Source organism: Danio rerio, chromosome 4 (genome assembly GCF_052040795.2).
Source record: "Danio rerio strain M-AB ecotype USA chromosome 4, GRCz13ab, whole genome shotgun sequence".
Taxonomy (NCBI): Eukaryota; Metazoa; Chordata; class Actinopteri; order Cypriniformes; family Danionidae; genus Danio; species Danio rerio.
In genome coordinates this window covers 79,886,339-79,908,502 of record NC_141024.2, presented here as the reverse complement: position 1 = coordinate 79,908,502, position 22,164 = coordinate 79,886,339, and the positions used below count along the sequence as shown (strand labels likewise).

The 22,164-nt window shown below is 37.8% G+C and overlaps 1 protein-coding gene, 1 long non-coding RNA gene and 2 other non-coding genes across 6 annotated transcripts in view; 3 read left to right on the top strand and 1 right to left on the bottom strand.

The window, feature by feature from the left end:
• The window catches only part of LOC137491095 (uncharacterized), a 171,267-nt gene that overhangs the window by 82,846 nt on the left and 66,257 nt on the right, over positions 1–22,164 (top strand). The window lies entirely within an intron of this gene.
• Positions 1–22,164, bottom strand: part of LOC148682998 (uncharacterized) — a 256,238-nt gene that overhangs the window by 212,756 nt on the left and 21,318 nt on the right. The window lies entirely within an intron of this gene.
• Positions 16,090–16,162, top strand: trnav-aac (transfer RNA valine (anticodon AAC)). Its single transcript has one exon. It is a non-coding gene; the product is annotated as a tRNA-Val (tRNA).
• trnav-cac (transfer RNA valine (anticodon CAC)) lies at positions 18,576–18,648 on the top strand. Its single transcript has one exon. It is a non-coding gene; the product is annotated as a tRNA-Val (tRNA).

Below are 22,164 nucleotides of genomic sequence, written 5' to 3'. Positions count from 1 at the left end.
GAGCGGTATTATAATATAGATGATGGGGTTAATATTATCATTGATGATGCATATGATAAAAACATATCTAAGCTACGTAAAACATTAAAGTTTGGATATTATGAGGATGTGTTATTTCTAATTAGAGAAATAAATTCAACTCTACCACCACGGGTCACTCTTGGATATAATCATATTAAAAACAAAATATTTCTAAAAGCTCCGCCTAAGACATCTTTAACATTTTATGGGAAACTGGCTGTCATTTTGGGGTTAAAACCAGGACTATCTTTAGGAACCTTAAAGGACCCAAAAGATTATCGAGGTGCCGGAGCACCAGTAGTGACGTATGCACCACATCAAAGCGATATCAAAGCCGGATGTTATTCATTTTATATATATTCTGATGTAATAGAATTTCAATCAGTTGGCGATTCGTACGTCCACTGTTAAGGTGTGTGTGCACATACAAGGGGAATACAATCATATTATTAATGTTCGATACGAAAAGCCTCATTACCTTCCAGTAAATAAATCACATATAACAGAAATAGCAATCGAGGTCAAAGACGATCAGAACAAAGAAATACCTTTTACCTACGGCAAAGTTGTTGTAAAACTTCACTTTAGACCGGTAAAACAGTCTTTAATAACAGTCTTATAATAAATACAGATCCTTCGAATATGCCCGGGGAACATTGGTTGGCTATCTACGTAAGTCGGGAAGGTGAAAGTTGCTTTTTTGATAGTTTTGGAAACAGTCCAGATAACATGCGCTTCCCGACATCAATCCGGAACTTTCTAAAAACAAATTCTATACGTATAACATACTCTAACAAACAGGTGCAAGATTTTACATCAGACACCTGTGGACAACATTGTGTTTTTTCTGTATCATATGTCAAAGGGTTATAATTATGAAAATTTTATTAAATTGTATCATGATGATCTAATGAAAAATGATAAGATGGTTGATCATTTTGTGAAGAAACTGAAACCCAGGACCTGTAACAATAAAACATTTAAATGTATTCCATGTGTTCAAACTGGAAAAATGTTTTTGTCTTATTCTTAAATATATGCATGTGTGATGAAAAAAAAAGAAGTCACTTTATGTTATCTCATATTGTATTTGTCATTTCGTATGAATAAAGAAAACACCAAACACAAAATACAGTTTCTATTCTTTTTATTAACGTGGAAAAAAATAATCAACAAAATCATTAGTTCACAAACATCAGTTAAAAAGATAACCATGCAGTTTTGTCAGGAGATGGAGAAGGAAATACATTTTCATTTGCCGCATATGAGTGTGATGTAGCCCTGTGGGTTCGTATATATTCAAATCTTTTCGGTAAGGTTGATGGTGGTGTTGCAACATCAGTGTCTGTGATAGGGTTTCTTTTATAAGATTCTATTATTCCTCTAACATGTGGGTTGGTAATAGTCGAGTAAGGTATATTTAATGCAGCAAAACCTTCGAGAAATTCATTCCAACCAATAGGTCTGCGGTCTTGGCGAATGATTTTAGGAGCCGTTATACATCTAATCAGATCTAACATGTGTGATCCTGAAATAACACGTCCTTTAAGAATAAATTCTCCAGATTCGTTCCAAGAAGTTAAATGTCTAGCGTTAGACATTTTATTCAAAATATATTTTATATTTTTAAAACTCTTCTGCGGTACGTTGTTTAACACCTCATTCATGATTTCATCTTGACCATCATCGTGTGTCTGAACAGGTGCATGAGCAGGTGTTTGTCCATCAACAGGTGGATTTTCTTGATGCGGTAAAGTTAGAGTTATACCTGTGTTATGCATATCACCTTTTCTTACCAAGATTAAAAATCGTTGCAATATGTTAGAGTATAGTTTAGCTTTTTCATCTATACCCAGATCAGATCTTTGTAATATTTTTCTTATAGCTTTGTCTAAATCATTCTCAACAACCTGCTGAATACTTTCACGCGTTTCCCCGCTTCGTATTTTATCAAGTTGGTTTTGCGGAATTAGGAACATCTTTTCTGCATATTCCATTTTCTCAGGACTGTCTTGATGTTATCAAACTTGTAATAAATGGAATTGCCACGCTTAACAGAGGTAGTAGAAAACCTCCTCGCTGGTTTAAAATTCGTCTTTTCTTCTTGACATTGATTTTTTGATCGGCAGTAATTTTAATCTCCTTTTTTCTCTTTTTGAGTTTCTGATGTTGGTTAGCTGTTAAAGGTATAGTCCCGTGTAGTACGTTTAAAGCAACTTCGCAAAGCGTTAATATGAGCTCATCGAAGGATGATTGTAAAATAGCACGTCGCTGCTTTGGTGTTGCTTTATATAATAGTTTTAAAAGGGGTAAATTTCTGCAAAGTCTCACACTCATTTTCTTATCTAATACCGCGTTTCAGAGCTTTCTTTTTCTGCACATACACAACCGCATACTCTGAAAGCAGAGATGTTCTGAGGCGAAACTTTTCTGGTGTTCTCGCTTTAAAGTCTATTAGCAAATAACCGTATGGTATTTTTGTAGCATCCTCATAACATTCCATGAAAAATTTCCCGCTCTGCGGGTACATTTGACGACCTAAAATTGCAATCTGATTTTTATCTCGTGGGTTTTTAAATAAAATTATATAGTTGGCATTAAGGCTGATAGTCCTGATGGCTTTGCCTTGACAGAAAATAATCTGAAGGATTAATATGACAGATACAGAATTATGATGAACAAGTTGAGTGAATGCTTTCTGAACCTGTTCATTATTAGATGACTTAGCCATTACATCATCAAAAAACAGTAAAGAAATTTTATTTGCAGGCAGTAAATCAATCAAAGACTCAGGAATACCTTCAATAAACTTTATATTATACAATGACATCAGTTCACTGTAAATATTCTGCCAACATGAATACACAAAATCCACATTATCAAATTTCACATTGAGCATTTTGTCAGAGTTAAGCAATAACGTTTTAACAAAAAATGTTTTACCACTGTTACTGGGCCCCGAAATAATACAGGAAAAGGGGTGTTCCAAACGTACATCAAAAAAATCTTCATCATCATAAGCATTGTACATAACATTAGTACCCATATGGTAATGTGGTGTAATTGGGTAAGAGAACACGTTTGTTGTAAACCACTTGGAATCTTTTCTTTAATAACCTGTTGTGCAAAGTAAACTTTTTTTTATCCCTAACAATCGTGTTTGTGATTGCTACTAGCTGTGACACTTCACCCGCTGTTGTATATTTTTCTACCAGACTCATCAGATTTTTTAACGTAATCTGCTTAACGTTTTCAGCATTCAGGGTGATTCCTTTAGCCTTAAGACATACTTTTCCCTTAACAGTTCTGTATCCATACGTTTTAGGACCGGATGCAGAAAACTCACAAATTGAATCATCTGGACCCACTTCATCAGATAGATCACCCAGGAAGACACCTGTTTCAGGTTGCCATTCATTGGGTTTTGATACATATATAATACTATCTGTATCAGTGTATAGTACACGTTCACCTAATTTATCGAGTTGTTTATATAACTCCAAACGCCCGTAGGCTGTAACAAAACAACCTATGAATACATTAACATCTTTTGTTTGACAAGGCACATCATCTGGATAGCACCACTGGATCAATGCGACTGAATCTGAAACAAATGAGAAATGTTTCACTATGCGACCGTTTCCAAATATGAATCTGGCAAATTGTTCAGGATCTCTTATTAATTCTGAATATGTAAAATTAGATTTAATGGCGAACCTCCCCCACAAGCTGTTCAAAAACAGCTTCGATACTGATCTACGTGCATGATTTAGACATATTTTTTCAAGTTCAAGCTCGACTCTCTCTTTTTCAAAAAAATTTTCGACAAAATTTTTTTTTTTCTTCCTCCGTCACTACATTTGGGGGGAAGCCAGATGCTTCTTGTTTGATTTTTAGGAATGTATTCACATAATCACTGAATAACGTGTCTGATTTTTCTGGAAAATGCCACACTTCATCAATTTTAATCACTCTATAGCCTTTCTGAATGGCTTGGTGTAGCTCCGCAGTAACCCACGTTCCATGTAACGCACGTTCTTCGTCAGTGTGTGTACAACTTTCTTCAAGTTGTTTTTCAGCACAAGTTCGACACAGAGGAAACATTAATTTCTTATTACACCTCATAGGTAAAACTGGATGAAATAAACCCCGTGGTGGTAAAACTGATGCCTTGACAATCCCGAAATAATTTTCAATCGGTTCAAAGTCTTTTAAAATTATTGTTGGATGTCCAATCGGAAATTGTCTCTTTGTTTGCATGCTCGGATATAGAGAGACGAAATCGACGTATTTGATCGTCTCGTCATATTCAGTTTTATGATGTAACTTTAACGCGTTAGTCCTACCGCCAAAAAGTGCATCTCTCGGGTTAAGCCGCTTGGTAGCGCTGTAGGTTTGCATAAAGGTTATCACAGCAGGGTCATTGTTCTTAGCGTCTGCCCATTCACACCCCCAGATGTATTCAACATTCAAGCCATGAATTTTTTTCTAATGTTTCCAGTTTATGATCAGGAGTGTTGCGAATGTAGCTTTTTTAATAAAAGGGTGTCAGTCGTGTGGGTTAAATTTACAACAATGGCCGTGAAAGTAACAAGCTAGATATTCTAACGCAATTTTAACACCATCTTTCTCATAAAATCCATCCAAAAAGTATGGTCCGAATTGAATTTCGTCTATGTTTAACGCATGCGGAACATCAACACCTCTGGTTTTACTAATGTATTCCAACCATTCAATTGATTCATTTGAAAAAGACGAACTGGTTAATGTAAGCTTTGTCGTGTGTTAAAGCTATTGTGTCTCTTGTCAAAAATTTTGTTTTATAGATTTTCATAGCGCAGCTAGGGAGTGTATTAGTTGAAAACGGGTAAATTCCGGTACATTCTAACAATGTTTCTCTGAATTTCATACACGCTTCTCGCAGTAAAACCACATCGTTTCTGCAGTACAGCGCGATCTCTTTTTTGAAATCAAATATTTGACCACACACTTCATTGTACCACGAGTCAAATTTAGCTTGATCGTCCGCACTCATCATGTCATAATCATAATAACATTTTGGTGGATAGGGGCCAACATAATTCACATTTTCTAATCTATTGAATTTGTGTGGGAAAAACCCTTTTTCAGTTGTAGTAAGATTGAAAGCAGCGGTTGTTTTTGATAGTTTCATAGCTAGAAAGTTATAGCTGTCTATGAATCTGATTTTGAATGCTTTATCATAAATAAAAATTAGTCTACCCCCTCTCATTATAATTTCGGGTGCAAGACCGACGCTGGAGAAATATTCCAATAAAATATAAGAGTCAAAGCCTGAAGCATTGTGTGCTATAAATGTGTAGTTTGCGTATTTCGGTCGTCTAAAATACTTCACTAGACGCTCAACGCAGTCCAAGCCTTCGGCTGTAAATTCTTCACCGTCGTACGTGATTGCACAAACAAAGTTTGCGATGTGTCGTCCATTTTCATACATGGTTTCAAAATCATAAAATACATATTTCTCACTTATTTCATCCAGTTCGATAGGTTGAATATAGCAATTATGTTCGTCATCGTTCATTATAAATTCATTACAATGAATACAACGTGTTGGCGCGCATTTGTGCTGGATTAATTTACCCCCAGATAATTTGGCTCTGTAAACTCTGTGGCATTTGTCACAAAATTTTATCAGTTCACACTGTGATCGTCGACCATCGGCTGTCTTTTGTTTATGCATCTCATAGCAAAAATCCGATTTACACAATCTAGAGCAGTCCAAGCACCTGAATGTTTTTTTCGATTTACTGAAACTAACACATTCGGGGTTATTGCATGTTACACATGAATTTACATTTGTGTTCTCTTTTGTCTTTATAACCATGAAAACAAAAATCACATACATAGGATGTTCCTATGAAACTATTCAATTTCTTTATCATATAGTAGTGATTATCGAATAGATACAGATGTACTGTTCTAGGGTGCAAATTGTCACTGTTTTTGTAAATCTCTAGTTTACCGCTAACAGAGCGATGAAAAACAACGATTTTAACATTGAGATGGTCTTCAAATTTAATAATATCACTGAACGCTATTTGGTCTTGTATGCCAAACCCCGCAGAGGTGTGAATGTCTGTCGCTTGTGTTATCAGCTCGTTTTCGGGAGCTTGTGGGTTTAAGAAATAAGCTAGACACATGCTAAAGCAAATGTTGTTTGTGATGTTTATGGGACAAAATAGATTCATTTTATTTTTTCTGATAACATCATTATGTACCAAATCAGTTAATTTTCTACGTACACCACCGTATCTGTTTCTGACAATTGAGACGGACAACTCTAACGGTGCGTCTACCGGTATGTCTATATTACTTTGGAGAGTTTTTTCTATTTCATCAGCAAATGATTCAACACTGTAGTCATTTTCTGGACTTAGTACATAGTTAATATCAGAAGGTAAATCATGCCCCCTCAGAGATATATTAATAAATCCATTCTGCCCAGCCAATAATCTAGAAAACGTTACAATCTCATTTAAAATATCTGTAAAAAGAATATTGTATGCTGCTAGATTGTCTGTGATAATATCACGAAAATTAAGTGTTCTGTGAATTTCTAGAGCATTAAAATTTAGTCTTGGGGTAACTCTAAAACCACCAACACTACCACCATCTGTAATTAATCTATCGATTTCAATTTGGTTTAACCCCATCTGAGGTAGCGATGGATCATAATTAAACCGATCGTTGGGACCTTGTCCAACTTGTACAGCATTGTTAGGGATTTCTAACCATTCTAATTGGTCATTTATGAAATTCTGAATTTGATCAGTGATGTTAAGATCTTGAGGTTGTAACATTTCTAACTGATTATTTATTAACCTTTGTAAATGTTCAATATTGCTTTCATTATCATATCGGAGTCTAGCTGCTCTCTGTGTACCATCATCATCATTATCATTTAAATCAGTTTGACATCTTTTAGTACCCATTTTGAAATTTATTTGAAAAAAAGATTCCAAGGTTTAAGTAACAAACAAAACAAAAGTGTTTTCACCCAGAAATATACAACAGATGAATACAATCAATAAACGTAATAATACGATAATAAAAATAGACTAATTGGGAATAAGTTCAAAAGAAAAACTATAACATCAAATAATCACACAATAATCAAACAATAAAAAAAATCGAATAACAGAAAATAGAAAAAAGCATACATACATACAAATGGTATAATTATTGTTATTTTGTAAGTATCTTGTACATGTCACTTGTCATACGTTGGATAACATTTAATCTCTCACCTAGAAGGGTGACCCCGTTAACAAGTAGCCGTAATTCGTTTCTGTGTTCCTCTACCTTTTCTGGTACACCGAAAATGTACTGAAAAAAATCTTGAAACCGTTGTTGGTTTTCCTCGTGACAGCTCCTCCAAAATAAGGCGCTCTGTGCTAGAACTTCTGCATTCTGATGTTGGAAGTTGACAACACTCTGTAAAATGTTTATAACCAGATCCTGACCAGTTCTCACAGCATCAGTGGTTTCTTCGAAGGTCAGCGCCGCTGAATTCAATCGTAAAACTCGTTCAAAGTTACGGTTTGCCCGGCACATAATTTCATAGTTCAAATGTGCTAGATCTCTCGGTCTAAATAAATCTAAAATTTCTCCTGGTACGTGTTTTTCAATATCACAAGACTCTTCATCATATGCTCCTTCTATCACATTCTCTTCATTCTCATGCCAGAGATCTGCTCCTTTGGATTCGTAATTTTGTTCTAAAAGAAAAAAAAATATATAAATTACCTATCGTATGATACAATTATAAAAATGATAAATCATAATGAATATTTAATACATACCTTTCTCTTCGTCAGAATCGTTGTCAGGTTTTGAAAGTATTTTCTTATTCTGGCCAAGACCATATCCAGTGGTTGACCCGTCAGCGTGTCCAGACCTCGGAGATGTTGTCTCGTCCGTGTTCAATTCAAAAGACGCGTCCTCTGTCTGTGTGGCAACAGATCGCGACGAAGTCTCTGACGTCTCAGCGGCTGATTCGCTGACCACCACAACCTCTACCAAATCTGTATCTATTACAGCCTGTGACGTAGTTGGTGGCTCATCACAGCTAAACAGTTGGCCTTCATCAACTAGTAATACCATAAGATAAAATGGAAAAAACAAAATATATTTAACATTCATGCAATAATAATTTATACATAAAAACTAAAAACAGACAATAAATATATATATAAAATAAAATAAAATAAAGAATCCACTTACAAATTGTTTCCAGGATCATATCCAATTCGATACCAAAATCGAGATTGGAATCAAATTCAATTGGAGCTAGAAAGAAAAAATAATGAATTAAAAGAATAATCGTAATTTAATGAAATTAAAAAGCTAAATGTAATTAACATAAAATAGAAATAGAAAAGTGGACCTACTTTCAAAGTTGGCAGCCATCGTTGAGTAAATTCAACAGAGTTGAAAAAAAGGATTCAATGCGTTTTAAAGTCGAAGACAAATGCAGTATGAAAAACTAAAACATTTTCTGCTCAATTTAAGGATGATGATTTGGAGGTTGTCTTCCCCCGTTGTAAAAACGGCAGGGGTTGCTGTTTATGCAAATTCAGTTAATAAAGCACAGTACATGATGTAAAACTTACATATACATTATTTATATGTATATATATATATTACATTTATGAATGTAGTTTAGATTTATTTTTACACGGTCATTTAAAACATTCAAAACGTAATAGAATTTGTTTAAATATTATAGATTATTTATTTTTTATTATTTTAAAATGTATGTGTGTGTGTGTGTGTGTGTGTGTGTGTGTTGTGTTTACACATACGTGAACATGTGTTTTTAAAACAGTTTATTAATTCTTTTTGTTTTATATTCTAACAATATCATCAATTTTATTTAATACAAAGTTTAAACAAAGTCAAAAAGTTGTCGATGTGTGGAAAAAAAAGAGTTCTCTGGGGATGGGGGTGTGTAATTTGCCAGACACCTATTGTAAATACCTCAGCTTGTATCTGGAGTAAAATGTGTGTGTGTGTGTGTGTGTGTGTGTGTGTGTGTGTGTGTGTGTGTGTGTGTGTGTGTGTGTGTGTGTGTGTGCATTTGGTGTGGGCTGTGAGGGGGGTGTGAATGTTGGGTAATGTGGGGTTTTTCAAATTTTAAAAAAAGTTGAGAGTTTTTTAAATAATACTAACTAAAAATGAAATAAGGATATGACTACTTTACCAAAGTTAATGAATACATTTATGAACATAGTCTTCATGTTTTAGACTTATATGAGATTGAATAGTTTAATTATTGATGTAACTATATCTGTGTTTAACTGTTTACTAACTTAGATTTATGCATTTGCTTTTATAATACACATTAGTAGTGAAGTGGTAACATAGTTTGTATTTACATTAGACAAAGTTAGCTTGTAACTTTGTTTGCACAGCTAGAAACTTGATCAAAACTTAGATTTACTTAGTAACTTATTTAGCAAAAAACAAACACACAAACAAACAAATGATGTTTAAAACAATATAATTTATGTATTCCTAATGAGAAAATTATATTTAGAATTTGGTATAAGATCAGTAAATAAAAATTTAAAAGGAAAAAAAAAAACACAGATAATTTACTATTACTGAGTTTTTTTCTGTGTCAAACCTTTTTCTGACCCTGCCACATGGATCTTGTTAGATGTGGCAGACACCCTGTTGTAAAACACCCAATCTTCCTGTTTTTTTAAATTAGGTTTGGAGAATCTGGTATTAGACTGATAACAGAGAGTGCTCATGCGCGGGGGGGGGGGGTGGGGGGGGTGGGTGTGCGTGTGTGTGTGTGTGTGTGTGTGTGTGTGTGTGTGTGTGCGTGCATTTGGTGTGTGTGTGCTGTGAGGGGGGTGTGAATGTTGGGGAATGTGGGGGTTTTCAAAGTTAAAAACAGTTGATAGTCTTATTAAATAATACTAACTAAAAAATGAAAAAATATGACTACTTTGCCAAAGTTAATGAATACATTTATAAAACATAGTCTTCATGTTTTAGACTTATATGAGATTGAATAGTTTAATTATTGATGTAACTATATCTGTGTTTAACTGTTTACTAACTTAGATTTATGCATTTGCTTTTATAATACACATTAGTAGTGAAGTGGTAACATAGTTTGTATTAGACAAAGTTAGCTTGTAACTTTGTTTGCACAGCTAGAAACTTGATCAAAACTTAGATTTACTTAGTAACTTATTTGCAAAAAACAAACACACAAACAAATAAATGATGTTTAAAAAAACAATATAATTTATGTATTCCTAATGAGAAAATGTTTTACTCATGGTGGAATTATATTTAGAATATGGTATCAGATCAGAAAATAAACATTTAAAAGGAAAAAACACAGATAATTTACTATTACTGAGGTTTTTTTTCTTTCTATGCCAAACATTTTTTCTGACCCTACCACATGGATCTTTGTTAGAGATGCAAGACACCCTGTTGTAAAACACCCAACATTCCTGTTTAAATTAGGTTTAGAGAATCTGGTATTAGACTGATAACAGAAAGTGCGTGCGTGTGTGCGTTTGCCTGTATGTCCGTCTAAGAATAAATAGGGAGATTCACTTTTTAAACTGTTACAAAATAAATAATATTTCATTCTATCAAAACAAATAAAAATGTTAAATGAAAATAACACATACTTATTTAAATAATAAATAAAAAAACATACAAAACAATCTAATCTCTTATAACAATATCATATTGTTTTTATCACATAAATTCAAATGATCATAGTTATCAAATCATTTTCAAACATAGGCCTATTATTTTCGTAAAACTTAGTAAACAAGTATTTGTGAAAAAACATTTATTTGTTTAAAATGTTTTATTAACTAGTTAAATTGTTTTAAAACATTTTGTATTTTTATTTTTCAGCGTTGGTTTTAACATAGAACCAATCATGTTCGACCCTCCGCTGTGCCTTTTCGTGATTGGCTGGCTGAATCTGGGGGTGTGGTTAAAGGCGGAGTTGGAGGCGGGGTTACGTGTGTCTCATTGTTTCTCACGTTTTAATCATTATGTGTTTGACATCAGGAGAGAGCGGTCGCACTTTTCACTGCTCTCGGATAAGATTTTGATTTTGAGGGTGGTACAGAGGCGGGGTTTGGGGGGCGGTGTCTTAGACTAGTTTTGTCATCATTTCTTCTCTAACAGGCAACAAGTGAGGATCTAAGTCCGGATATTCCGTAAGATCAACTTAATCTTTTTTTTCCTAACTTACTTCGTTTTCTTAACATATACTTACTTTTTTAAAAAACATTTCACTTGCAGTACTTAGGCTACAAGCTGTCGTTTTGTTTAAAACTATTCTACTCATTTTTAAAACTTAAAATGTGTTTTCATTACGTTTAAGAATTTATTTATTTTCTTTATTTAATTATTTTTCTTAACTTTTTAAAAAATAACTTTTTTACTTGTTTCAAACTGTTTAAAGTCTATCTCAAATCTGGCTGTGTAAGTTAAGGGTCTATGTATGCGCGCGCGCGCACGGAGTTTTCACACCCGCTTTTTTGACAGCTTCCCTCTCCGGAGGGAGAGAGAGACACGGAATAAACACGGATTTCGCTCCCCGAGTCTCCGTAAGATACATCTCCGTTTCTTCTTTAACAAATACTCTTACTAACATTATTTACTCTACTAACAGTTTAATTCTAACATCGTTTTGTTTTTTTGTTTTTTAAATAATACGTTTTAACACTTTTTAACTGAACTTAACAAGAAAGAAAGAAAAACGAAACAAACTGTCGGATTTTAACATGTCAAAAAACTTTCATGTGAAAATGTACACCTTTTCTTGAAATAAAAGCAACCTTTTTCCCCTCTTTCTAAACATATACACATTTAAATGTTTAAAGCACATAACTGCCCAATACACACACAAAAAAAACCGTCACAATGTCACTAATAACAACGCCTTTTTCCCCCGCTACGATATCAATTTGTATTTTGATATCAAAAACATCCCTAGTTCAGAGCGGGGTGAATTAGGGGTCAGATGGCCAGGTGTCCAAGTGTCCAGATTTGGGACACGCGAGGGTGGGAGGGAAGGGGGAGGGAGGGGGGGAATATTTTTATGAGGGTAATAACAATCAATCATCTTGACACAAAGTGCCCGGAAACCTCTCTCTCAAGAGCATGAGAATGGTCAGTCACTAAAACAATAAACTTTCTAATGTGAGAAGAAGATCAGCTAGAAAACCAGTTGTTCATCCTGAGCCCCCCTCTTTGCCCTGGACTTTACCTTCTCCACCAGAGCAGCTCACTCACATTTCACACATAATGTTTAAGTTTTTAATATGGTGTATCTTGTGGCTTTATATTCATGTTTGGTGTGATTTTAAATGTCTCTGTGTGATTGATAAAGTGGTCTTAATTTCACTGTAATATTTTGCAATCTCCTTTATATCAGTTAATTTGGGTTTTGACTTTGGAAAGATCTTTGCCAGATGCTCCACTACAAGGAAAATTGTCTTTGCATCAACTCATGACCAGGCAAGAGTCTTGGTGAAGCTTTTATTGTCTTGAATTTATGATGATTTGAGTATTTGGGCAAAGTATGCAGAAGTGTCCGTGTGATCCAGTATACAGGATACCCCATTGCAGGTTGTGAGTCTCAGAGCTCTGCATCAGGATTTATATGCTGCAATGTATTTCTACATGGTCAGGTATTCCTCTTTAACTCTTAAATGTATATTTGAGTAATTGATGTTGTACAATCTTGATTGGCTTATTTGGTTTAATTATGTGAACTGCAATGGAAAATCTTTTCCTGACAAATAAATGTCAAATTCTTGTTTAACTCTAATATCTCCTGAAATCATTTAAATGTAGTAGACTGTTTAGGCTGATGTTTCCGCAGCCTACAAACAGGATTAGTCATCTATTTAGGCGCAATGGATGGAGCATGGGCACAGCATTAGAGACCTGTTGATTTCTGACAATCACTGATGATATCATCTAGGGGCTAAATCAAACTTTCTTTAAGTATGAGCAAGCATGGGGCGGCCTATTATTACTTAAAGGAAATTAGCTTATCTGCTAAGAATCAGAACTGGAAAAGATGTGTCCGTGAGCAGATGAAACTGGCCAGCATACTGACTCTAATTGACTTTGAGTAAACGATGAAACATTAATTGAATATAAGGATTTTTTAGGTTAATCAGTCTAAAATCACAACCTATAAGGTAATCAGCTTGAATTAGATTAATCTAACTCTAAAATTATTATAAATTGGAGTCGGATTAAAATTCAGAGCTAGAAACAAATTAAAATAAATTATAACGAACAAAAATATTTCTTTTCACATGTGCTAAAAGATTTACACGCATTTGACCTTCACCCATGCTGTTAGTTCCGTCATGGGACTAATAGATGGACCCTCACATGTGTGTGTATTTATATAGTTTATAACCATAACAGTTCTACAGTTTCTTCTATTTCACTTGTTGATTTCTATTTTATTTAAATAGTGTATTTATTTTGTTAAAGAGTCCATATTATGGGTTTTTGAAAATACCCTTCCATGTAGTGTGTAACACAGCTCTAAGTGAAGTGAAATATCCAGCTAAGGCTTAAATCTGTAAGTGTACAGTGTTTAAAACTGTTGATTCATCTATAAAAGAGTCGACTCATAGTGCTTCAAATGAGTCGTCTTGATAACGAGTCATTAGATGTTTCATGATGTTGTATCTACGAAACACAAGTAGTTGCGTGCGCAAACCCGGGAGATTTGAAACCTGCGGCCTCGCCCACTAACACAGAAAAAAAGCCACACACACACACGCACGCGCCGGTCGAATGTGATGTCACACTGTGCAGATGGATATTATTGAGTCTCTACCCAAAGATGAAACCTCAGCATTAGCCCAGCCTTGAGCAGTTTGAGTGCTTCTGGAAACTTCATGCTTTAGACTGGGTGTATATTACATGCTTAATATTCAATTTTTAGACTGTGTGTGTGTGTGTGTGTAGGCCTATTATTATTTAAAATAAAATTTTAAAATAAAATTGATTATATTATGTACAAAATATTATTCTTTATAATTATATCCAGTTCCCCTAAAACTTTGCTTAAATACCATATACATTTATTAAATAAATAAAACCAAGAAGTAAATAACTGTTTGGTCTGACAAGTTTTCAGGACATATCAAATTTCAGCACAACACTAACTAACTAGTCTCACTCACACACACACACACACACTTGTACACACTCTCACTAACACACTCACTCTTGTACATGCTCTCTCTCACACACTTACATTCTATCTCAATTCAATTCAGAAATACTTTTTTAGCATGACTGTAAATGATACAATGTTGCCAACTCAAACACATCGACATCTCACAGACACATGTACAAGCTCTCATTCACAAAGATAAGCTCTCTCTCACACACACACTTCTACATGCTTTCTCATAAACATGTACTGGCTCTCTCTCTTACACACACTACTACATGCTGTCTTTCACTCACACACACACACACAAACAAATGTGCATTTGATACTTATATAATTTTATGTGCTCATTAGGCTAACGATAGGTGGTTGCATTGTAATTATTTGGTCATAAAGGTATTAATTGTTTTAAATAGTTTTTCAGCTAATAATGTTTGTGATGTCATACATGCTACAAAAGGCTTTTAAAGCTGACAAGACGTGGAGCAACCATGACCAGAGCGTTCCAGAGAGAAGGTGTCTCTCAAAATGCAGTGGCCCAGCTCGCTGCAATTGCAGAGCTGTACTTTGCGAACAGGGAGCAACTTAACAGAATCAGCTTCACACCAGGAAAATGAACAGAGTTCGCTCAAAAGTGTAGAGAGCTCATTTTTGGAGATTTTTGCATAAATGTTGTATCAATGAAAAGGAAGGGTTCTTTTGTATGTTTCTTTGTTCAATAATGCTCCGGTTTACTGTTGGTAAAATGTAGAAGCAAAAACCTACAGCACAATAAGCTGAGCCTATAATGCCAAAAAAAAAATAATAATATTGAAATCAGATGCAAAAACCTTTAAATTCCGACTAAATTCATTAATTTTCTTTTCAGCTTAGTCCCTTTATTAGTCTGGAGTTGCTACAATGGAATAACCCAAGAGCTTATCCAGCACCATCCATGTTTTACACAACAGATGCCCTTCCAGCTGCAATGCATCACTGGGAAACATCCAAACACACACACATATATATATTTGAGCCTACTCAATTTACCTGTACCACATGTCTTTGGATTTGTGGAGGAAACCAGAGCACCCAGAGGACACCCACACAAACACAGCGAGAACATGCAAACTCCACACAGAAATGCCACCTGACCTAGCTGAGGCTCGAACCAACGAATTTCTAACTGTGAGGCGAACATTCTACCCTCAGCGCCACCACATTGCCGGCAATTTAATTGTTATTCTAAAATTAGTTTTTTTTTCGCCTACTGTTTGAAAGATAATGAAAAAAATATTTGCCACAAAAATAGTTAAATTGCAGAGCTGAGACTTAAAATATATATACATTTTAGAAAAAGAATGTATATGGTGGCTGCATGGTGGTGCAGTGGGTAGCATATTCGCCTCCCAGCAAGAAGGTCACAAGTTCGAGCCTAAGATGGGTCAGTTGGTGTTTCTGTGTGGAGTTTGCATGTTCTCCCCATGTTCGTGTGGGTTTCCTCTGGGTGCTCTGGTTTCCCTGACAAATCCAAAAACTTGTGATCAAGACGGCGGAAGGGCCACAGCACTTTAGAGTCATGCACACCAATCAGGTAAAAACCTGTCGACTATGCATGAGCTCAGAACATGTGATGAAGGAACGCCCAGAATTCAGGTGCTTCAAATGTGACGAAAGGGGACATTTCGCAAGGACCTGTACAGCGGTGTGGGGCCCGGATTGTAAATTGGCCCTAATACCTGCAGGGAGCTTGTCACGCTGAGTTGGCTTTGTCCGCTCGATTGACCAACGCGTACGCCTTGTTTTATCCTTGCAGGCCTAACTTCGCTGGTGAAAGCACTTGTGGGGTTTCTGTAGTGTAGTGGTCATCACGTTCGCCTAACACGCGAAAGGTCCTCGGTTCGAAACCGAGCAGAAACAGTGCTCTTGTTTTGGCGAGAAAATAATAGCATCCACTGCCGCACCAGCAATGATCGTCGACAGGCACCCAATCAAAAAGGGTTATCTGCCTGATTTGCCTGAAGGTTTCCGTAGTGTAGTGGTTATCACGTTCGCCTCACACGCGAAAGGTCACCAGTTCGAAACTGGGCGGAAACAACCTCTGGCTTTTATGACAATTGTCAAATCAGGCTTCTGTTGAGTACTGACGTTCACTGAATACATTCTTTCTGCAGAGCGGTGTGAGGCTAGAAGTTTGAATTCAACCCAGTGTTTACCTCCCCTCGCGGTGTCGCAAACTTGCGTAGAATCTGATTTCTTTTAGCTTTGTGTCGTGCATGAGCAGGTGGCCAGTGCGTTTGCTGGCCCTTCACGGTGCAGACCGTACAAGACAGCTCTAAAAAAAAGACTATAAATACTTGAAGCAGCACTGGCCTATTGGTTTCCGTAGTGTAGTGTTTATCATGTTTGCATTACACGCTAAAGGTCTCCTGTTCGAAACTGGTCGGAAGCATACATTTAGCGGACCCCTTTGTCCAAAGCGACATACAATAGTGGAGGTATTCAACAAGACGAGGCAATGCATACGAAAAAGGGCTATTTATTCCAAGTAATTTGTTTGTGCTCAGAGAATTTAGTGCTGGAGTAGGAGTTTCGTTTTCTTTAGAGAGAGGGATATTCACCGGGGTTCGGGTGTACTTTGAAGAGATGGGTGTTAGCTGTCGTTTGAAGGACACCAGTGTATCCGTAATCTGAGTGGGAATGGGAAGGTGATTCCACCAGCGTAGAACATTGAATGAAAACATTGTGGAAAGTGACTTTACGTCTCTCTTTACGCTGGCACCACAAGACAGTGCTCTCACCCTAACCGGAGGCTCCTGTGGTTTTCACGATGGCTTTACAAGCGGAGGGTCTCCTGTTAGAGACTGGGCGGAAACATTCAGATTTGCTTTTACGCACATTCTCAATTGGCTCTCTGCTCACTGGATGATCCACGATACAAGGGCATGGATCTGTGCTCGCCTCCTGGGGCTGCGCCTAGTTTCAATAGCCAACACTTGACAGCTGTCATTGCTTACGGCCACACCACCCTGAGGGAGCTATAGAGCAAACAGGAAGTGAGTTGGCAGCAGTAAGGAGAGAAAGGCTCTCCCCATTTTGTTTGTCTACCTTTTTGTTTTTTGACCTTGAGTGTTTTTGTTTGTTTGTTTTCTTTTTTGTCTTTAAAAACCACCTAACAGCAGCATTTTGCTGACTGAAGGGTGGTTATGTAGTGTGTTTTATTTTTAATCATGGACAGATTCCCCGGCAACGACATGGAAATGGAGGGACGAAAGGATAAAGAAAATGGGCTGGATAACAGACGAAGAGATAAAGAAAACGGACTTGACAACAGACAAAGAGATAAATAAAATGAAGAGCCCGGCCAACGAAGAGGTGAGAAAGGTAAGGATAAGCAAGAGGTACAAAGAAGAGTATGCACAAAGGAAACAACAGTAACTGTAGGAGTAGAAAATGTAAAAGATGCAAGAAGATTTGATATAAACAAAGCAGTCACGGAGCTGATTGGAGCAGGAAGAATTCTGTCGGTGAGACCCAAACAAACAAAGGGAGTATGAAGTAACAATGGAGACTGAAGATGACACGGAAATTTTAATAGACAATGGATTGACAATTAAAGGAGTGAAATCTGAAGTACGGAGGTTACAAAACAGAGACTATGTTGTTTCGTTCAAGCATCTGCCTGTTTACCTAGCAGATGAAGAAATTTTAAGCAAGCTAGAGAGATGGGGAGTTTTCCCCATATCTAAAATTAAAAGAAGATTGTATCCTGGCACAAACATAGAAGATGGAACAAGGTTTGTAAAAAACAGATTTCCGGAAGAGATGGTCTCCTTACCATACAGTACCAAAATCGAGACGGCGGAAGGGCCACAGCACTTTAGAGTCATGCACACCAATCAGGTAAAAACCTGTCGACTATGCATGAGCTCAGAAAATGTGATGAAGGAACGCCCAGAATTCAGGTGCTTCAAATGTGACGAAAGGGGACATTTCGCAAGGACCTGTACAGCGGTGTGGGGCCCGGATTGTAAATTGGCCCTAATACCTGCAGGGAGCTTGTCACGCTGAGTTGGCTTTGTCCGCTCGATTGACCAACGCGTACGCCTTGTTTTATCCTTGCAGGCCTAACTTCGCTGGAGAAAGCACTTGTGGGGTTTCTGTAGTGTAGTGATCATCACGTTCGCCTAACACGCGAAAGGTCCTCGGTTTGAAACCGAGCAGAAACAGTGCTCTTCTTCTGGCGAGAAAATAATAGCATCCACTGCCGCACCAGCAATGATCGTCGACAGGCACCCAATCAAAAAGGGTTATCTGCCTGATTTGCCTGAAGGTTTCCGTAGTGTAGTGGTTATCACGTTCGCCTCACACGCGAAAGGTCCCCAGTTCGAAACTGGGCGGAAACAACCTCTGGCTTTTATGACAATTGTCAAATCAGGCTTTTGTTGAGTACTGACGTTCACTGAAAACATTCTTTCTGCAGAGCGGTGTGAGGCTAGAAGTTTGAATTCAACCCAGTGTTTACCTCCCCTCGCGGTGTCGCAAACTTGCGTAGAATCTGATTTCTTTTAGCTTTGTGTCGTGCATGAGCAGGTGGCCAGTGCGTTTGCGGGCCCTTCACGGTGCAGACCCTACAAGACAGCTCTATAAAAAAAAGACTATAAATACTTGAAGCAGCACTGGCCTATTGGTTTCCGTAGTGTAGTGTTTATCATGTTTGCATTACACGCTAAAGGTCTCCTGTTCGAAACTGGTCGGAAGCATACAATTAGCGGACCCCTTTGTCCAAAGCGACATACAATAGTGGAGGTATTCAACAAGACGAGGCAATGCATACGAAAAAGGGCTATTTATTACAAGTAATTTGTTTGTGCTCAGAGAATTTAGTGCTGGAGTAGGAGTTTCGTTTTCTTTATAGAGAGGGATATTCACCAGGGTTCGGGTGTACTCTGAAGAGATGGGTGTTAGCTGTCGTTTGAAGGACACCAGTGTATCCGTAATCCGAGTGGGAATGGGAAGGTGATTCCACCAGCGTAGAACATTGAATGAAAACATTGTGGAAAGTGACTTTTCGTCTCTCTTTACGCTGGCACCACAAGACAGTGCTCTCACCCTAACCGGAGGCTCCTGTGGTTTTCACGATGGCTTTACAAGCGGAGGGTCTCCTGTTAGAGACTGGGCGGAAACATTCAGATTTGCTTTTACGCACATTCTCAATTGGCTCTCTGCTCACTGGATGATCCACGATACAAGGGCATGGATCTGTCAAATGTCATGACTTGACGTTGTACGAGGATTTGACGAAAAAATGCCCTGCAAACCTTAAAAAGCAACGCCATCCCAGGACAATTCTCTTGATCCCCTTTCAGTGCACTTGCATTAAAGCCCACGTGATGCGGCACTTTGTCAGTGTTACTGTATCATTCGGACATGGGGGCAGAGAGTTAAAGACTTAAAGCACTGCCACAGGCTCGGTTTGTCAGAAGTGGGATTCGAACCCACGCCTCCAGGGGAGACTGCGACCTGAACGCAGCGCCTTAGACCGCTCGACCATCCTGACATGCAAACTTGGCAGGAGCTGTCTCCTGGGAGCCACACCGCAGTACCGTGACATGGAATCTGGTGTTTCACAGCTTGCCCAGCTCCGGCTGTCCAGCTCATTGGCGCCGCAGGCAGCTAAGCTGTGCTCGCCTCCTGGGGCTGCGCCTAGTTTCAATAGCCAACACTTGACAGCTGTCATTGCTTACGGCCACACCACCCTGAGGGAGCTATAGAGCAAACAGCAAGTGAGTTGGCAGCAGTAAGGAGAGAAAGGCTCTCCCCATTTTGTTTGTCTACCTTTTTGTTTTTTGAGCTTGATTGTTTTTGTTTGTTTGTTTTCTTTTTTGTCTTTAAAAACCACCTAACAGCAGCATTTTGTTGACTGAAGGGTGGTTATGTAGTGTGTTTTATTTTTAATCATGGACAGATTCCCCGGCAACGACATGGAAATGGAGGGACTTGCACGAAAGGATAAAGAAAATGGGCTGGATAACAGACGAAGAGATAAAGAAAACGGACTTGACAACAGACAAAGAGATAAATAAAATGAAGAGCCCGGCCAACGAAGAGGTGAGAAAGGTAAGGATAAGCAAGAGGTACAAAGAAGAGTATGCACAAAGGAAGCAACAGTAACTGTAGGAGTAGAAAATGTAAAAGATGCAAGAAGATTTGATATAAACAAAGCAGTCACGGAGCTGATTGGAGCAGGAAGAATTCTGGCGGTGAGACCCAAACAAACAAAGGGAGTATGAAGTAACAATGGAGACTGAAGATGACACGGAAATTTTAATAGACAATGGATTGACAATTAAAGGAGTGAAATCTGAAGTACGGAGGTTACAAAACAGAGACTATGTTGTTTCGTTCAAGCATCTGCCTGTTTACCTAGCAGATGAAGAAATTTTAAGCAAGCTAGAGAGATGGGGAGTTTTCCCCATATCTAAAATTAAAAGAAGATTGTATCCTGGCACAAACATAGAAGATGGAACAAGGTTTGTAAAAAACAGTTTTTTTTGTTTTTTTTTAGTCATTTAGCAGACGCTTTTATCCAAAGCGACTTACAAATGAGGACAAGGAAGCAATTTACACAACCAAGAGCAACAATGAATAAGTGCTATAAGCAAGTTTCAGGTCTGTAAAGTCTAAGAAGGGAAGTATTAGTAGTATTAGTTTTTTTTTTTTTTTGTACAGTTAGTGTGATATTCAGAGAGGCAATTACAGATTAGGAAGTGTAGTGGAGACTAAATAGTTGAGTTTTTAGTCGTTTCTTGAAAGTAGCGAGTGACTCTGCTGTTCTGATGCAGTTAGGGAGTTCATTCCACCAACTGGGCAGATTGAGCGTGAGCGTTCGCGAAAGTGATTTCTTCCCCCTATGGGATGGAACCACGAGGCGACGTTCATTCACAGAACGCAAGTTTCTGGAGGGCACATAGATCTGCAGAAGCGAGAGCAGATAAGAAGGAGCAAGGCCAGAAGTCACTTTGTAGGCAAACATCAGAGCTTTGAATTTGATGCGAGCAGCAACTGGCAGCCAGTGCAAACGGACTAGCAGCGGAGTGACATGTGCTCGTTTAGGTTCATTGAAGACCACTCGTGCTGCTGCATTCTGGAGCAGTTGAAGAGGCTTGATAGAGTTAGCTGGAAGCCCAGCTAGTAGAGAGTTACAGTAATCCAGTTTGGAGAGAACAAGAGCTTGAACAAGGAGTTGAGCTGCATGTTCAGATAAGAAGGGTTGGATCTTTCTGATGTTATAGAGTGCGAATCTGCACGATCGAGCAGTTCTAGAGATGTGGTCAGAGAAGTTTAGTTGGTCATCAATCGTTACTCCAAGGCTTTTCACCATTTTGGATGCAGTAATGGTTGCCCCATCCATCTGGATTGAAAAGTTATGGTGTAGAGTCGAGTTGGCAGAAACTACAAGCATTTCCGTTTTTGCGAGGTTCAGCTGAAGATGATGATCTTTCATCCAGTGTGAAATATCCAACAGGCAGGCTGAAATGCGAGCTGGAACCGAGGGATCATCAGGATGAAAAGAGAGGTATAGCTGGGTATCATCAGCATAGCAGTGGTAGGAGAATCCATGTCTCTGGATGACTGGTCCTAGAGATGATGTGTAGATGGAGAAGAGAAGTGGCCCAAGAACAGAGCCTTGAGGTACCCCAGTGTTTAGATGCTGTAGGTTGGACACCTCACCCCTCCAAGACACCCTGAATGATCTGTCAGTGAGGTAAGATCTGAACCATTGTATAACAGTGCCTGCAACGCCCAGTGACTCGAGCGTAGATAGCAGGATCTGGTGGTTGACAGTGTCAAAAGCAGCTGACAAGTCCAGCAAAATAAGGACTGATGATTTAGAGTCTGCTTTAGCCAGTCTGAGATCC